This window comes from Ambystoma mexicanum, chromosome 2p (assembly GCF_040938575.1).
Source record: "Ambystoma mexicanum isolate Mex_15411 chromosome 2p, UKY_AmexF1_1, whole genome shotgun sequence".
In the NCBI taxonomy this organism is placed as follows: Eukaryota; Metazoa; Chordata; class Amphibia; order Caudata; family Ambystomatidae; genus Ambystoma; species Ambystoma mexicanum.
In genome coordinates, this window is record NC_090923.1 from 1,495,598,402 (window position 1) to 1,495,619,448 (window position 21,047).

Genomic DNA, 21,047 nt, shown 5'->3' on the forward strand with positions numbered 1-21,047 from the left:
ACCCTTTCTATAACATGAAATGTGATATCCAACTCCTTCCCATTCCAACCTGAGACCCTTCCTATAGCATGAGATGGGATATCCAACTCCTTCCAAATCCAATACTGATACCCTTCCGATAGCATGAGATGTGATATCCCAATGCTTCTACCAAACCTGAGACCCATACTATGGCATGAGATGTGATATCAAACTCCTTCCCATTCCAATCCTGAGACCCTTCCTATAGCTTGAGGTGTGATATCCAACTCCTTCCCATTCCAATTCTGAGACCCTTCTTATACCATGAGACTTGATATCTCAATGCTTCTAATACCAAACCTGAGACCCGTCCTATAACATGAGATGTGATATCCAAATCCTTCCCCTTCCAAACCTCAGACCGTTCCTTTATCATGAGATGTGATATCCAACTCCTTCCCATTCCAATCCTGAGACCCTTCCGATATCATGAGATTTGTTATCTCAATGCTTCTAATATCAAACTTGATACCCTCCCTATAGCATGAGATGTGACATCCAAGTCCTTCCCATTCCAATCCTGAGACCCTTCCTATAGCATGAGATGTGATATCTCTATGCTTCTAATACCAAACCTGAGACCCTTCCTATGGCCTGGGATGTCATATACAACTCCTTCCCATTCCAATCCTGAGACCCTTCCTATAGCATGAGATGTGATATCTCAATGCTTATACCAAATCTGAGACCCTTCCTATAGCATGAGATGTGATATCCAATTCCTTCCCATTCCAATCCTGAGACCCTTCCTATAGCATGAGATGTGATATCTCAATGCTTATACCAAACCTGAGAGCCTACCTATAGCATGAGATGTGATATCCAAGTCCATCCCATTCCAATCCTTAGACCCTTCCTACAGCATGCGATGTGATATCTCAATGATTCTAATACCAAACCAGAGACTCGTCCTATAACATGAGATGGGATATCCAACTCCTTCCCATTCCAATCCTGAGCCACTTCCGATAGCAGAGATGTGATATCTCAATGCTTATACCAAACCTGAGACCCTTCCTATAACATGAGATGTGATATCCAACTCCTTCCCGTTCCAAACCTGAGACACTAACTATAGCATATGTGATATCCAACTCCTTCCCATTGCAATCCTGAGACCCTTCCTATAGCAAGAGATGTGATATCCAAATCCTTCCCATTCCAATCCTGAGACCCTTCCTATAACATGAGATGTGATATCCAACTCCTTCCCATTCCAACCTGAGACACTTCCTATAGCATGAGAAGGGATATCCAACTCCTTCCCAATCCAATCCTGAGACCCTTCCGATAACAGAGATGTGATATCTCAATGCTTATACCAAACCTGAGACCCTTCGTATAGCATGAGAAGGGATATCCAACTCCTTCCCAATCCAATCCTGAGACCCTTCCGATAGCAGAGACGTGATATCTCAATGCTTCTACCAAACCTGAGACCCTTCCTTTAGCATGAGATGTGATATCCAAATCCTTCACATTCCAATCCTGAGACCCTTCCTATAGCATGAGAAGGGATATCTCAATGCTTCTAATACCAAACCTGAGATCCTTCCTATAACATGAGATGTGATATCCAATTCCTTCCCATTCCAATCCTGAGACCCTTCCGATAGCAGAGATGTGATATCTCAATGCTTATACCAAACCTGAGACCCTTCCTATGGCCTGAGATGTCATATACAACTCCTTCCCATTCCAATCCTGAGACCCTTCCTATAGCATGAGGTGTGATATCTCAATGCTTATACCAAATCTGAGACCCTTCATATAGCATGAGATGTGATATCCAACTCCTTCCCATTCCAATCCTGAGACCCTTCCTATAGCATGAGATGTGATGTCTCAATGCTTCTAATACCAAACCTGAGATCCTTCCTATAACATGAGATGTGATATCCAACTCCTTCCCATTCCAATCCTGAGACCCTTATGAAAGCATGAGATGTGATATCTCAATGCTTCTAATACCAAACCTGAGATCCTTCCTATAACATGAGATGTGATTTCCAAATCCTTCCCCTTCCAAACCTGAGACCCTCCCTTTAGCATGAGATGTGATATCCAACTCCTTCCCATTCCAATCCTGAGACCCTTCTGATAGCATGAGATGTGATATCTCAATGCCTCTAATACCAAACCTGAGATCCTACCTCTAACATGAAATGTGATATCCATCTCATTCCCTTTCCAAACCTGAGACCCTGCCTATAGCATGAGATGTGATATCCAAGTCCTTCCCATTCCAATCCTGAGACCCTTCCTATAGCATGTGATGTGATATCTCAATGCTTATACCAAACCTGAGACCCTTCCTATGGCATGAGATGTCATATACAACTCCTTCCCATTCCAATCCTGAGACCCTTCCTATAGCATGAGATGTGATATCTCAATGCTTATACCAAATCTGAGACCCTTGCTATAGCAAGAGATGTGATATCCAACTTCTTCCCATTCCAATCCTGAGACCCTTCCTATAGCATGAGATGTGATATCTCAATGCCTCTAATACCAAACCTGAGATCCTACCTCTAACATGAAATGTGATATCCAACTCTTTCCCCGTCCAAACCTGAGAGCCTTCCTATAGCATGAGATGTGATATCCAAGTCCTTCTAATTCCAATCCTGAGACCCTTCCTATAACATGAGATGTGATATCCAACTCCTTCCCATTCCAACCTGCGACCCTTCCTACAGCATGAGATGGGATATCCAACTCCTTCCAAATCCAATCCTGATACCCTTCCGATAGCATGAGATTTGATATCCCAATGCTTCTACCAAACCTGAGACCCATACTATGGCATGAGATGTGATATCAAACTCCTTCCCCTTCCAAACCTTAGACACTTCCTTTATCATGAGATGTGATATCCAACTCCTTCCCATTCCATCCCTGAGACCCTTCCGATATCATGAGATGTGATATCTCAATGCTTCTAATATCAAACTTGAGACCCTCCTTAAAGCATGAGATGTGATATCCAAGTCCTTCCCATTCCAATCCTGAGACCCTTCCTATAGCATGAGATGTGATATCTCAATGCTTCTAATACCAAACCTGAGACCCTTCCTATAACATGAGATGGGAATATCCAACTCCTTCCCATTCCAATCCTGAGACCCTTCCGATAGTAGAGATGTGATATCTCAATGCTTATACCAAACCTGAGATCCTTCCTATAACATGAGATGTGATATCCAACTCCTTCCCATTCCAATCCTGAGACACTTCCTATAGCATGAGATGTGATATCTCGCTGCTTATACCAAACCTGAGACCATTCCTATAGCATGAGATGTGATATCCAACTCCTTCCCATTCCAATCCTGAGACCCTTCCTATAGCATGAGATATGATACCTCAATGCTTCTAATATCAAACTTGAGACCCTCCCTATAGCATGAGATGTGATATCCAAGTCCTTCCCATTCCAATCCTGAGACCCTTCCGATAGCATGAGATGTGATGTCTCAATGCTTCTAATACCAAACCTGAGATCCTTCCTATAACATGAGATGTGATATCCAACTCCTTCCCATTCCAATCCTGAGACCCTTCCTATAGCATGAGATATGATATCTCAATGCTTATACCAAACCTGAGACCCTTCCTATAGCATGAGATGTGATATCCAACTCCTTCCCATTCCAATCCTGAGACCCTTCCTATAGCATGAGATGTGATATCTCAATGCCTCTAATACCAAACCTGAGATCCTTCCTCTAACATGAAATGTGATATCCAACTCCTTCCCATTCCAATCCTGAGACACTTCCTATAGCATGAGATGTGATATCTAAATGCTTCTAATACCAAACTTGAGACTCTTCCTATAACATGAGATGGGATATCCAACTCCTTCCCATTCCAATCCTTAGACCCTTCCTACAGCATGCAATATGATATCTCAATGATTCTAATAACAAACCTGAGACCCGTCCTATAACATGAGATGGGATATCCAACACCTTCCCATTCCAATCCTGAGACACTTCCTATAGCATGAGATGTGATATCTCACTGCTTATACCAAACCTGAGACCATTCCTATAGCATGAGATGTGATATCCAACTCCTTCCCATTCCAATCCTGAGACCCTTCCTATAGCATGAGATATGATACCTCAATGCTTCTAATATCAAACTTGAGACCCTCCCTATAGCATGAGATGTGATATCCAAGTCCTTCCCATTCCAATCCTGAGACCCTTCCGATAGCATGAGATGTGATGTCTCAATGCTTCTAATACCAAACCTGAGATCCTTCCTATAACATGAGATGTGATATCCAACTCCTTCCCATTCCAATCCTGAGACCCTTCCTATAGCATGAGATATGATATCTCAATGCTTATACCAAACCTGAGACCCTTCCTATAGCATGAGATGTGATATCCAACTCCTTCCCATTCCAATCCTGAGACCCTTCCTATAGCATGAGATGTGATATCTCAATGCCTCTAATACCAAACCTGAGATCCTTCCTCTAACATGAAATGTGATATCCAACTCCTTCCCATTCCAATCCTGAGACACTTCCTATAGCATGAGATGTGATATCTAAATGCTTCTAATACCAAACTTGAGACTCTTCCTATAACATGAGATGGGATATCCAACTCCTTCCCATTCCAATCCTTAGACCCTTCCTACAGCATGCAATATGATATCTCAATGATTCTAATAACAAACCTGAGACCCGTCCTATAACATGAGATGGGATATCCAACACCTTCCCATTCCAATCCTGAGACACTTCCGATAGCAGAGATGTGATATCTCAATGCCTCTAATACCAAATCTGAGATCCTTCCTCTAACATGAAATGTGACATCCAACTCCTTCCCCTTCCAAACCTGAGAGCCTTCCTATAGCATGAGATATGATATTCAAGTCCTTCCCATTCCAATCCTGAGACCCTTTCTATAACATGAAATGTGATATCCAACTCCTTCCCATTCCAACCTGAGACCCTTCCTATAGCATGAGATGGGATATCCAACTCCTTCCAAATCCAATACTGATACCCTTCCGATAGCATGAGATGTGATATCCCAATGCTTCTACCAAACCTGAGACCCATACTATGGCATGAGATGTGATATCAAACTCCTTCCCATTCCAATCCTGAGACCCTTCCTATAGCTTGAGGTGTGATATCCAACTCCTTCCCATTCCAATTCTGAGACCCTTCTTATACCATGAGACTTGATATCTCAATGCTTCTAATACCAAACCTGAGACCCGTCCTATAACATGAGATGTGATATCCAAATCCTTCCCCTTCCAAACCTCAGACCGTTCCTTTATCATGAGATGTGATATCCAACTCCTTCCCATTCCAATCCTGAGACCCTTCCGATATCATGAGATTTGTTATCTCAATGCTTCTAATATCAAACTTGATACCCTCCCTATAGCATGAGATGTGACATCCAAGTCCTTCCCATTCCAATCCTGAGACCCTTCCTATAGCATGAGATGTGATATCTCTATGCTTCTAATACCAAACCTGAGACCCTTCCTATGGCCTGGGATGTCATATACAACTCCTTCCCATTCCAATCCTGAGACCCTTCCTATAGCATGAGATGTGATATCTCAATGCTTATACCAAATCTGAGACCCTTCCTATAGCATGAGATGTGATATCCAATTCCTTCCCATTCCAATCCTGAGACCCTTCCTATAGCATGAGATGTGATATCTCAATGCTTATACCAAACCTGAGAGCCTACCTATAGCATGAGATGTGATATCCAAGTCCATCCCATTCCAATCCTTAGACCCTTCCTACAGCATGCGATGTGATATCTCAATGATTCTAATACCAAACCAGAGACTCGTCCTATAACATGAGATGGGATATCCAACTCCTTCCCATTCCAATCCTGAGCCACTTCCGATAGCAGAGATGTGATATCTCAATGCTTATACCAAACCTGAGACCCTTCCTATAACATGAGATGTGATATCCAACTCCTTCCCGTTCCAAACCTGAGACACTAACTATAGCATATGTGATATCCAACTCCTTCCCATTCCAAACATGAGACCCTTCCTATAGCAAGAAAGTAATATCCAACTCCTACCCATTGCAATCCTGAGACCCTTCCTATAGCAAGAGATGTGATATCCAAATCCTTCCCATTCCAATCCTGAGACCCTTCCTATAACATGAGATGTGATATCCAACTCCTTCCCATTCCAACCTGAGACACTTCCTATAGCATGAGAAGGGATATCCAACTCCTTCCCAATCCAATCCTGAGACCCTTCCGATAACAGAGATGTGATATCTCAATGCTTATACCAAACCTGAGACCCTTCCTATAGCATGAGAAGGGATATCCAACTCCTTCCCAATCCAATCCTGAGACCCTTCCGATAGCAGAGACGTGATATCTCAATGCTTCTACCAAACCTGAGACCCTTCCTTTAGCATGAGATGTGATATCCAAATCCTTCACATTCCAATCCTGAGACCCTTCCTATAGCATGAGAAGGGATATCTCAATGCTTCTAATACCAAACCTGAGATCCTTCCTATAACATGAGATGTGATATCCAATTCCTTCCCATTCCAATCCTGAGACCCTTCCGATAGCAGAGATGTGATATCTCAATGCTTATACCAAACCTGAGACCCTTCCTATGGCCTGAGATGTCATATACAACTCCTTCCCATTCCAATCCTGAGACCCTTCCTATAGCATGAGGTGTGATATCTCAATGCTTATACCAAATCTGAGACCCTTCATATAGCATGAGATGTGATATCCAACTCCTTCCCATTCCAATCCTGAGACCCTTCCTATAGCATGAGATGTGATGTCTCAATGCTTCTAATACCAAACCTGAGATCCTTCCTATAACATGAGATGTGATATCCAACTCCTTCCCATTCCAATCCTGAGACCCTTATGAAAGCATGAGATGTGATATCTCAATGCTTCTAATACCAAACCTGAGATCCTTCCTATAACATGAGATGTGATTTCCAAATCCTTCCCCTTCCAAACCTGAGACCCTCCCTTTAGCATGAGATGTGATATCCAACTCCTTCCCATTCCAATCCTGAGACCCTTCTGATAGCATGAGATGTGATATCTCAATGCCTCTAATACCAAACCTGAGATCCTACCTCTAACATGAAATGTGATATCCATCTCATTCCCTTTCCAAACCTGAGACCCTGCCTATAGCATGAGATGTGATATCCAAGTCCTTCCCATTCCAATCCTGAGACCCTTCCTATAGCATGTGATGTGATATCTCAATGCTTATACCAAACCTGAGACCCTTCCTATGGCATGAGATGTCATATACAACTCCTTCCCATTCCAATCCTGAGACCCTTCCTATAGCATGAGATGTGATATCTCAATGCTTATACCAAATCTGAGACCCTTGCTATAGCAAGAGATGTGATATCCAACTTCTTCCCATTCCAATCCTGAGACCCTTCCTATAGCATGAGATGTGATATCTCAATGCCTCTAATACCAAACCTGAGATCCTACCTCTAACATGAAATGTGATATCCAACTCTTTCCCCGTCCAAACCTGAGAGCCTTCCTATAGCATGAGATGTGATATCCAAGTCCTTCTAATTCCAATCCTGAGACCCTTCCTATAACATGAGATGTGATATCCAACTCCTTCCCATTCCAACCTGCGACCCTTCCTACAGCATGAGATGGGATATCCAACTCCTTCCAAATCCAATCCTGATACCCTTCCGATAGCATGAGATTTGATATCCCAATGCTTCTACCAAACCTGAGACCCATACTATGGCATGAGATGTGATATCAAACTCCTTCCCCTTCCAAACCTTAGACACTTCCTTTATCATGAGATGTGATATCCAACTCCTTCCCATTCCATCCCTGAGACCCTTCCGATATCATGAGATGTGATATCTCAATGCTTCTAATATCAAACTTGAGACCCTCCTTAAAGCATGAGATGTGATATCCAAGTCCTTCCCATTCCAATCCTGAGACCCTTCCTATAGCATGAGATGTGATATCTCAATGCTTCTAATACCAAACCTGAGACCCTTCCTATAACATGAGATGGGAATATCCAACTCCTTCCCATTCCAATCCTGAGACCCTTCCGATAGTAGAGATGTGATATCTCAATGCTTATACCAAACCTGAGATCCTTCCTATAACATGAGATGTGATATCCAACTCCTTCCCATTCCAATCCTGAGACACTTCCTATAGCATGAGATGTGATATCTCACTGCTTATACCAAACCTGAGACCATTCCTATAGCATGAGATGTGATATCCAACTCCTTCCCATTCCAATCCTGAGACCCTTCCTATAGCATGAGATATGATACCTCAATGCTTCTAATATCAAACTTGAGACCCTCCCTATAGCATGAGATGTGATATCCAAGTCCTTCCCATTCCAATCCTGAGACCCTTCCGATAGCATGAGATGTGATGTCTCAATGCTTCTAATACCAAACCTGAGATCCTTCCTATAACATGAGATGTGATATCCAACTCCTTCCCATTCCAATCCTGAGACCCTTCCTATAGCATGAGATATGATATCTCAATGCTTATACCAAACCTGAGACCCTTCCTATAGCATGAGATGTGATATCCAACTCCTTCCCATTCCAATCCTGAGACCCTTCCTATAGCATGAGATGTGATATCTCAATGCCTCTAATACCAAACCTGAGATCCTTCCTCTAACATGAAATGTGATATCCAACTCCTTCCCATTCCAATCCTGAGACACTTCCTATAGCATGAGATGTGATATCTAAATGCTTCTAATACCAAACTTGAGACTCTTCCTATAACATGAGATGGGATATCCAACTCCTTCCCATTCCAATCCTTAGACCCTTCCTACAGCATGCAATATGATATCTCAATGATTCTAATAACAAACCTGAGACCCGTCCTATAACATGAGATGGGATATCCAACACCTTCCCATTCCAATCCTGAGACACTTCCGATAGCAGAGATGTGATATCTCAATGCCTCTAATACCAAATCTGAGATCCTTCCTCTAACATGAAATGTGATATCCAACTCCTTCCCATTCCAATCCTGAGACCCTTCCGATAGCAGAGATGTGATATCTCAATGCTTATACCAAACCTGAGACCCTTCCTATGGCCTGGGATGTCATATACAACTCCTTCCCATTCCAATCTGGAGACCCTTCCTATAGCATGAGATGTGATATCTCAATGCTTATACCAAATCTGAGACCCTTCCTATAGCATGAGATGTGATATCCAATTCCTTCCCATTCCAATCCTGAGACCCTTCCTATAGCATGAGATGTGATATCTCAATGCTTATACCAAACCTGAGAGCCTACCTATAGCATGAGATGTGATATCCAAGTCCATCCCATTCCAATCCTTAGACCCTTCCTACAGCATGCAATGTGATATCTCAATGATTCTAATACCAAACCAGAGACTCGTCCTATAACATGAGATGGGATATCCAACTCCTTCCCATTCCAATCCTGAGCCACTTCCGATAGCAGAGATGTGATATCTCAATGCTTATACCAAACCTGAGACCCTTCCTATAACATGAGATGTGATATCCAACTCCTTCCCGTTCCAAACCTGAGACACTAACTATAGCATATGTGATATCCAACTCCTTCCTATTCCAAACATGAGACCCTTCCTATAGCAAGAAAGTAATATCCAACTCCTACCCATTGCAATCCTGAGACCCTTCCTATAGCAAGAGATGTGATATCCAAATCCTTCCCATTCCAATCCTGAGACCCTTCCTATAACATGAGATGTGATATCCAACTCCTTCCCATTCCAACCTGAGACACTTCCTATAGCATGAGAAGGGATATCCAACTCCTTCCATATCCAATCCTGAGACCCTTCCGATAGCAGAGATGTGATATCTCAATGCTTATACCAAACCTGAGACCCTTCCTATAGCATGAGAAGTGATATCCAACTCCTTCCCAATCCAATCCTGAGACCCTTCCGATAGCAGAGACGTGATATCTCAATGCTTCTACCAAACCTGAGACCCTTCCTTTAGCATGAGATGTGATATCCAAATCCTTCACATTCCAATCCTGAGACCCTTCCTATAGCATGAGAAGGGATGTCTCAATGCTTCTAATACCAAACCTGAGATCCTTCCTATAACATGAGATGTGATATCCAATTCCTTCCCATTCCAATCCTGAGACCCTTCTGATAGCAGAGATGTGATATCTCAATGCTTATACCAAACCTGAGACACTTCCTATAGCATGAGAAGGGATATCCAACTCCTTCCCAATCCAATCCTGAGACCCTTCCGATAGCAGAGATGTGATATCTCAATGCTTATACCAAACCTGAGACCCTTCCTATAGCATGAGAAGTGATATCCAACTCCTTCCCAATCCAATCCTGAGACCCTTCCGATAGCAGAGACGTGATATCTCAATGCTTCTACCAAACCTGAGACCCTTCCTTTAGCATGAGATGTGATATCCAAATCCTTCACATTCCAATCCTGAGACCCTTCCTATAGCATGAGAAGGGATATCTCAATGCTTCTAATACCAAACCTGAGATCCTTCCTATAACATGAGATGTGATATCCAATTCCTTCCCATTCCAATCCTGAGACCCTTCTGATAGCAGAGATGTGATATCTCAATGCTTATACCAAACCTGAGACCCTTCCTATGGCCTGAGATGTGATATCCAACTCCTTCCCATTCCAATCCTGAGACCCTTCCTATAGCATGAGATGTGATGTCTCAATGCTTCTAATACCAAACCTGAGATCCTTCCTAGAACATGAGATGTGATATCCAACTCCTTCCCATTCCAATCCTGAGACCCTTATGAAAGCATGAGATGTGATATCTCAGTGCTTCTAATACCAAACCTGAGATCCTTCCTATAACATGAGATGTGATTTCCAAATCCTTCCCATTCCAATCCTGAGACCCTTCTGATAGCAGAGATGTGATATCTCAATGCTTATACCAAACCTGAGACCCTTCCTATGGCCTGAGATGTGATATCCAACTCCTTCCCATTCCAATCCTGAGACCCTTCCTATAGCATGAGATGTGATGTCTCAATGCTTCTAATATCAAACTTGAGACTCTTCCTATAACATGAGATGGGATATCCAACTCCTTCCCATTCCAATCCTTAGACCCTTCCTACAGCATGCAATATGATATCTCAATGATTCTAATAACAAACCTGAGACCCGTCCTATAACATGAGATGGGATATCCAACACCTTCCCATTCCAATCCTGAGACACTTCCGATAGCAGAGATGTGATATCTCAATGCTTTTCCAAAACCTGAGACCCTTCCTATAGCATATGTGATATCCAACTCCTTCCCATTCCAAACATGAGACCCTTCCTATAGCAAGAATGTAATATCCAACTCCTTCCCATTCCAATCCTGAGACCATTCCTATAGCATGAGATGTGATATCTCAATGCTTCTAATACCAAACCTGAGATCCTTCCTATGACATGAGATGTGATATCCAATTCCTCCCCATTCCAAACCTGAGAACCTTCCTACAGCATGCGATGTGATATCTCAATGCTTCTAATACCAAACCTGAGACCAGTCCTATAACCAGAGATTGGATATCCAACTCCTTCCCCTTCCAAACCTGAGACCCTTCCTATAGCTTGAGATGTGATATCCAACTTCTTCCCATTTCAATCCTGAGACCCTTCCTATAACATGAGATGTGATGTCTCAATGCTTCTAATACCAAACCTGAGATCCTTCCTCTAACATGAAATGTGATATCCAACTCCTTCCCCTTCCAAACCTGAGAGCCTTCCTATAGCATGAGATATGATATCCAACTACTTCCCATTCCAATTCTGAGACCCTTCCTATGCCATGAGACTTGATATCTCAATGCTTCTAATACCAAACCTGAGACCCGTCCTATAACATGAGATGTGATATCCAAATCTTTCCCCTTCCAAACCTTAGACCCTTCCTTTATCATGAGATGTGATATCCAACTCCTTCCCATTCCAATCCTGAGACCCTTCCGATATCATGAGATTTGTTATCTCAATGCTTCTAATATCAAACTTGAGACCCTCCCTATAGCATGAGATGTGACATCCAAGTCCTCCCCATTGCAATCCTGAGACCCTTCCTATAGCATGAGATGTGATATCTCAATGCTTCTAATACCAAACCTGAGACCCTTCCTATAACATGAGATGTCATATACAACTCCTTCCCAATCCAATCCTGAGACCCTTCCTATAGCATGAGATGTGATATCTCAATGCTTATACCAAATCTGAGACCCTTCCTATAGCATTAGATGTGATATCCAACTCCTTCCCATTCCAATCCTGAGACCCTTCCTATAGCATGAGATGTGATGTCTCAATGCTTCTAATACCAAACCTGAGATCATTCCAATAACATGAGATGTGATATCCAACGCCTTCCCATTCCAATCCTGAGACCCTTATGATAGCATGAGATGTGATATCTCAATGCCTCTAATACCAAACCTGAGATACTTCCGATAGCATTAGATGTGATATCTCAATGCTTCTAATACCAAACCTGAGATCCTTCCTATAACATGAGATGTGATTTCCAAATCCTTCCCCTTCCAAACCTGAGACCCTCCATTTAGCATGAGATGTGATATACAACTCCTTCCCATTCCAATCCTGAGACCCTTCTGATAGCATGAGATGTGATATCTCAATGCCTCTAATACCAAACCTGAGATCCTATCTCTAACATGAAATGTGATATCCATCTCCTTCCCTTTCCAAACCTGAGGCCCTGCCTATAGCATGAGATGTGATATCCAAGTCCTTCCCATTCCAATCCTGAGACCCTTCCTGTTAAGACGGATTTCTGAACTCTGTCCTGGTGGCGCAGAAGTTCAGAAGGCCAACCTAATTACTTGGAACAGGGTAACCTCTGGACAAGCCAGACCAATCAAGGTAGCGATCGCGGCGGTCAAGACTAGGTCTCAAGAGGGGTGATTGTGACTGAAAGCCCGCAGTGAGCACACAAAGCATTAGCGCTTACAAACTACTCCAAACAGTTGTTATATCAAAAATAGATACACATTTATTTTAAGGCCTTTAAAATAATGACCGGAGCGAGAAAATCACAATATCACAATATTAAACCAACACATACCATATCAACACAATATATATACAAATACACAGTCGCAAGCGTTTAAAGCACGAAATATGCAGTCCACCTGAAAGGAAAGGAAAACAGGCAGTGCGATAACGCTTTAGACTCAGTTCGCCTTCAGAGGCACCTAACTAGATGGAAGTCCGAGCCCTGAGAAGAGTGGAGCCTTGTGCTCAAAGTACCTGCCACGCCGGTGCCAACGGGCAAAAGGGGAAGCTCTTCGGAGGAAGTCAGGCAGTTCGGGTTAGTGCACAGCAGAAGGAGAACAGGTTCCGCAACTCAAGCGCAGCCTCCACAGCGGGCAGAAGCAGAGCGCGAGTACGGCCAAAAGGGTGCTGTTTTTACACAGCAGGGAAAAGCAATGGGATACTGCAGGAATGCGACCAGATCCTAGCTAAGCTACTCACCGGTCCCCGAAGCAAGCAGACCCAGGCTTCTCCACGTTAGTTTCAGCAGCTGGCAGGTTCAGAAGAGCAGGGAACGCCTCGTAGTCGTGTAGAGCAAAAAGACGTCCCAATCGACGAAACCAGCACAGTTTTGTTGCCGCAGCAGGACAACGGAGCGGCCGTGTGTATTCGAGCCAAATGTACACTCCTCCCTTCAGACTTGGGAACGCTAAGCGTACGAAGCGTGGGAGAGTGACCAGGACTCGAAATACAACACAACCTGGCGGCAGTTACAGAGCAGGACTCCCTTGTAAGCTGGTCAGTCAACTGGATGGCCCAGAGACACTTCCGAAGGCTTACTTGGCAGGAGTTGATGAAGTCGCCGGGAATAGCTGTTCCTGCTATTCCAAAGGTCGAAGCACCAGTACAGGCCTTCTGGTTCGATCCAAGGAGGAAAGGGTTTCACAGGACGACAGCAGTGCAAAGGAGGATTCCTTCAGCGGGTCACCAGCGATTCCTCGATCCAGCCTCGTAGTTGCAGGATACTTGGCTCCTGTATTCCTTCGTTCGTGAGAACTCAGGAGATCGACATGGTAGTGGTGTTTTCAGCCCCCTCTTATCCACGGTTCCCTTCGCGCCAAAACGGAGGGGAGCCAATGGGAGATCCGCTCATCAACACACATACCATACGTGGACCAATCACGGACCACGGTGGTCCCAGGCATTCACACCACCCTAGACTCTCTGGCACCCAGGATGTGTATTGGGACCAGACATCCCAGCGCACACCCTGGAGGCACACAAACGACATGTAGAAGCCCGCGAAAGCAACCACGTTTCGCGGGAAAGTACATGCCCAAATAAGGAAGGCCCCGGGTCGCTCGACCTGGGGAAGGTGACGGGAGCAAGACGGTCAGTGGACAAGACAAAGGAGCCTCGTGGTCTGGCCATTTTGGGAGCCAGGCCACCATTTTGGGTTCAGTGCGAAAAACGTGATATCCAACTCCTTCCCAATCCAATCCTGAGAACCTTCCGATAGTAGAGATGTGATATCTCAATGCTTATACCAAACCTGAGACCCTTCCTATGGCATGAGATGTGATATCCAACTCCTTGCCATTCAAATCCTGAGACCCTTCCTATAGCATGAGATGTGATTTCTCAATGCTTCTACCAAACCTGAGACCCTTCCTTTAGCATGAGATGTGATATCCAAATCCTTCACATTCCAATCCTGAGACCCTTCCTATAGCATGAGATGTGATATCTCAATGCTTCTAATACCAAACCTGAGATCCTTCCTATAACATGAGATGTGATATCCAATTCCTTCCCATTCCAAACCTGAGACCCTTCCTATTGGATGAGATGTGATATCCAACTCCTTCCCATTCCAACCCTGAGACCCTTCCTATACCATGAGATGTGATATCTCAATGCTTCTAATACCAAACCTGGGAACCGTCCTATAACATGAGATGTGATATCTCAATGTTTCTAATAAAAAACCTGAGACCCTTCCTATAACATGAGATGTGATATCCAATTCCTTCCCATTCCAAACCTGAGACCCTTCCTATTGGATGAGATGTGATATCCAAATCCTTCCCCTTCCAAACCTGAGACCCTTCCTTTAGCATGAGATGTGATATCCAAATACTTCTCATTCCAATCCTAAAACCCTTCCTATAGCATGAGATTTGATATCTCAATGTTTCTAATAAAAAACCTGAGACCCTTCCTATAGCAAGAGATGTGATATCCAAATCCTTCCCATTCCAATCCTGAGACCCTTCCTGTATATAACATGAGATGTGATATCCAACTCCTTCCCATTCCAACCTGAGACCCTTCCTATAGCATGAGATGTGATGTCCAACTCCTTACCATTCAAATCCTGAGACCCTCCCTATAACAAGAGATGTCATATCCAACTCCTTCCCATTCCAAACCTGAGACCCTTCCTATAACATGAGATGTGATATCCAACTCCTTCCCATGCCAAACCTGAGACCCTTCCGATAGCATGAGCTGTGATATCTCAATGCTTCAAAAACCAAACATGAGAACCATCCTATAACATGAGATGTGAAATCCAAATCCTTCCCTTCCCAAACCTGAGACTCTTCCTATAGCATGAGATGTGATATCTCAATGCTTCTACCAAACCTGAAACCCTTCCTATAGCATGAGATGTGATAACTCAATGCTTATACCAAACCTGAGACCCTTCCTATGGCATGAGATGTCATATACAACTCCTTCCCATTCCAACCCTGAGACCCTTCCTATAGCATGAGATGTGATATCTCAATGCTTATACCAAACCTGAGACCCTTCCTATAGCATGAGATGTGATATCCAACTTCTTCCCATTCCAATCCTGAGACCCTTCCTATAGCATGAGATGTGATATCACAATGCTTCTAATACCAAACCTGAGACCCGTCCTATAACATGAGATGTGATATCCAAATCCTTCCCCTTCCAAACCTGAGACCCTTCCTTTAGCATGAGGTGTGATATCCAGCTCCTCCCATTCCAATCCTGAGTCCCTTCCGATAGCAGAGATGTGATATTTCAATGCTTATACCAAACCTGAGACCCTTCCCATAGCATGAGATGTGATATCCAACTCCTTCCCATTCCAATCCTGAGACCCTGCCTATAGCATGAGATGTGATATCCAAGTCCTTCCCATTCCAATCCTGAGACCCTTCCTATAGCATGTGATGCGATAACTCAATGCTTATACCAAACCTGAGACCCTTCCTATGGCATGAGATGTCATATACAACTCCTTCCCATTCCAACCCTGAGACCCTTCCTATAGCATGAGATGTGATATCTCAATGCTTATACCAAACCTGAGACCCTTCCTATAGCATGAGATGTGATATCCAACTTCTTCCCATTCCAATCCTGAGACCCTTCCTATAGCATGAGATGTGATATCTCAATGCTTATACCAAACCTGAGACCCTTCCTATAGCTTGAGATGTGATATCCAACTCCTTCCCATTCCAATCCTGAGACCCTTCCTATAGCATGAGATGTGATATCTCAAGGCCCCTAATACCAAACCTGAGATCCTTCCTCTAACATGAAATGTGATATCCAACTCCTTCCCCTTCCAAACCTGAGAGCCTTCCTATAGCATGAGATATGATATCCAAGTCCTTCCCATTCCAATCCTGAGACCCTTCCTATAACATGAAATGTGATATCCAACTCCTTCCCATTCTAACCTGAGACCCTTCCTATAGCATGAGATGGGATATCCAACTCCTTCCAAATCCAATACTGATACCCTTCCGATAGCATGAGATGTGATATCCCAATGCTTCTACAAAACCTGAGACCCATACTATGGCATGAGATGTGATATCAAACTCCTTCCCATTCCAATCCTGAGACGCTTCCTATAGCTTGAGATGTGATATCCAACTCCTTCCCATTCCAATTCTGAGACCCTTCTTATACCATGAGACTTGATATCTCAATGCTTCTAATACCAAACCTGAGACCCGTCCTATAACATGAGATGTGATATCCAAATCCTTCCCCTTCCAAACCTTAGACCCTTCCTTTATCATGAGATGTGATATCCAACTCCTTCCCATTCCAATCCTGAGACCCTTCCGATATCATGAGATTTGTTATCTCAATGCTTCTAATATCAAACTTGAGACCCTCCCTATAGCATGAGATGTGACATCCAAGTCCTTCCCATTCCAATCCTGAGACCCTTCCTATAGCATGAGATGTGATATCTCAATGCTTCTAATACCAAACCTGAGACCCTTCCTATAACATGAGATGGGATATCCAACTCCTTCCCATTCCAATCCTGAGACCCTTCCGATAGCAGAGATGTGATATCTCAATGCTTATACCAAACCTGAGACCCTTCCTAAGGCCTGAGATGTCATATACAACTCCTTCCCATTCCAATCCTGAGACCCTTCCTATAGCATGAGATGTGATATCTCAATGCTTATACCAAATCTGAGACCCTTCCTATAGCATGAGATGTGATATCCAACACCTTCCCATTCCAATCCTGAGACCCTTCCTATAGCATGAGAAGTGATATCTCCATGCTTATACCAAACCTGAGACCCTTCCTATAGCATGAGATGTGATATCCATATCCTTCCCATTCCAATCCTGAGACCCTTCCTATAGCAAGAGATGTGATATCCAAATCCTTCCCATTCCAATCCTGAGACCCTTCCTATAACATGAGATGTGATATTCAACTCCTTCCCATTCCAACTTGAGACACTTCCTATAGCATGAGAAGGGATATCCAACTCCTTCCCAATCCAATCCTGAGAACCTTCCGATAGCAGAGATGTGATATCTCAATGCTTATACCAAACCTGAGACCCTTCCTATGGCATGAGATGTGATATCCAACTCCTTGCCATTCAAATCCTGAGACCCTTCCTATAGCATGAGATGTGATTTCTCAATGCTTCTACCAAACCCGAGACCCTTCCTTTAGCATGAGATGTGATATCCAAATCCTTCACATTCCAATCCTGAGACCCTTCCTATAGCATGAGATGTGATATCTCAATGCTTCTAATACCAAACCTGAGATCCTTCCTATAACATGAGATGTGATATCCAATTCCTTCCCATTCCAAACCTGAGACCCTTCCTATTGGATGAGATGTGATATCCAACTCCTTCCCATTCCAACCCTGAGACCCTTCCTATACCATGAGATGTGATATCTCAATGCTTCTAATACCAAACCTGGGAACCGTCCTATAACATGAGATGTGATATCTCAATGTTTCTAATAAAAAACCTGAGACCCTTCCTATAACATGAGATGTGATATCCAATTCCTTCCCATTCCAAACCTGAGACCCTTCCTATTGGATGAGATGTGATATCCAAATCCTTCCCCTTCCAAACCTGAGACCCTTCCTATACCATGAGATGTGATATCTCAATGCTTCTAATACCAAACCTGGGAACCGTCCTATAACATGAGATTTGATATCTCAATGTTTCTAATAAAAAACCTGAGACCCTTCCTATAGCAAGAGATGTGATATCCAAATCCTTCCCATTCCAATCCTGAGACCCTTCCTGTATATAACATGAGATGTGATATCCAACTCCTTCCCATTCCAACCTGAGACCCTTCCTATAGCATGAGATGTGATATCCAACTCCTTACCATTCAAATCCTGAGACCCTCCCTATAACAAGAGATGTCATATCCAACTCCTTCCCATTCCAAACCTGAGACCCTTCCTATAACATGAGATGTGATATCCAACTCCTTCCCATTCCAAACCTGAGACCCTTCCGATAGCATGAGCTGTGATATCTCAATGCTTCAAAAACCAAACATGAGAACCATCCTATAACATGAGATGTGAAATCCAAATCCTTCCCTTCCCAAACCTGGGACTCTTCCTATAGCATGAGATGTGATATCTCAATGCTTCTACCAAACCTGAAACCCTTCCTATAGCATGAGATGTGATAACTCAATGCTTATACCAAACCTGAGACCCTTCCTATGGCATGAGATGTCATATACAACTCCTTCCCATTCCAACCCTGAGACCCTTCCTATAGCATGAGATGTGATATCTCAATGCTTATACCAAACCTGAGACCCTTCCTATAGCATGAGATGTGATATCCAACTCCTTCCCATTCCAATCCTGACACCCTTCTGATAGCATGAGATGTGATATCTCAATGCCTCTAATACCAAACCTGAGATCCTACCTCTAACATGAAATGTGATATCCATCTCCTTCCCTTTCCAAACCGAGACCCTGCCTATAGCATGAGATGTGATATCCAAGTCCTTCCCATTCCAATCCTGAGACCCTTCTTATAGCATGTGATGTGATATCTCAATGCTTATACCAAACCTGAGACCCTTCCTATGGCATGAGATGTCATATACAACTCCTTCCCATTCCAACCCTGAGACCCTTCCTATAGCATGAGATGAGATATCTCAATGCTTATACCAAACCTGAGACCCTTCCTATAGCATGAGATGTGATATCCAACTTCTTCCCATTCCAATCCTGAGACCCTTCCTATAGCATGAGATGTGATATCTCAATGCTTATACCAAACCTGAGACCCTTCCTATAGCATAAAATGTGATATCTCAATGCTTATACCAAACCTGAGACCCTTCCTATAGCATGAGATGTGATATCCAACTCCTTCCCATTCCAATCCTGAGACCCTTCCTATAGCATGAGATGTGATATCTCAATGCTTATACCAAACCTGAGACCCTTCCTATAGCATGAGATGTGATATCCAACTCCTTCCCATTCCAATCCTGAGACCCTTCCTATAGCATGAGATGTGATGTCTCAATGCTTCTAATACCAAACCTGAGATCCTTCCTATAACATGAGATGTGATATCCAACTCCTTCCCATTCCAATCCTGAGACCCTTCCTATAGCATGAGATGTGATATCTCAATGCCTCTTATACCAAACCTGAGATCCTTCCGATAGCATGAGATGTGATATCTCAATGCTTCTAATACCAAACCTGAGATCCTTCCTATAATATGAGATGTGATTTCCAAATCCTTACCCTTCCAAACCTGAGACCCTCCCTTTAACATGAAATGTGATATCCAACTCCTTCCCATTCCAATCCTGAGACCCTTCTGATAGCATGAGATGTGATATCTCAATGCCTCTAATACCAAACCTGAGATCCTACCTCTAACATGAAATGTGATATCCATCTCCATCCCTTTCCAAACCTGAGACCCTGCCTATAGCATGAGATGTGATATCCAAGTCCTTCCCATTCCAATCCTGAGACCCTTCCTATAGCATGTGATGTGATATCTCAATGCTTATACCAAACCTGAGACCCTTCCTATGGCATGAGATGTCATATACAACTCCTTCCCATTCCAACCCTGAGACCCTTCCTATAGCATGAGATGTGATATCTCAATGCTTATACCAAACCTGAGACCCTTCCTATAGCATGAGATGTGATATCCAACTTCTTCCCATTCCAATCCTGAGACCCTTCCTATAGCATGAGATGTGATATCTCAATGCTTATACCAAACCTGAGACCCTTCCTATAGCTTGAGATGTGATATCCAACTCCTTCCCATTCAATCCTGAGACCCTTCCTATAGCATGAGATGTGATATCTCAAGGCCCCTAATACCAAACCTGAGATCCTTCTTCTAACATGAAATGTGATATCCAACTCCTTCCCCTTCAAAACCTGAGAGCCTTCCTATAGCATGAGATATGATATCCAAGTCCTTCCCATTCCAATCCTGAGACCCTTCCTATAACATGAAATGTGATATCCAACTCCTTCCCATTCTAACCTGAGACCCTTCCTATAGCATGAGATGGGATATCCAACTCCTTCCAAATCC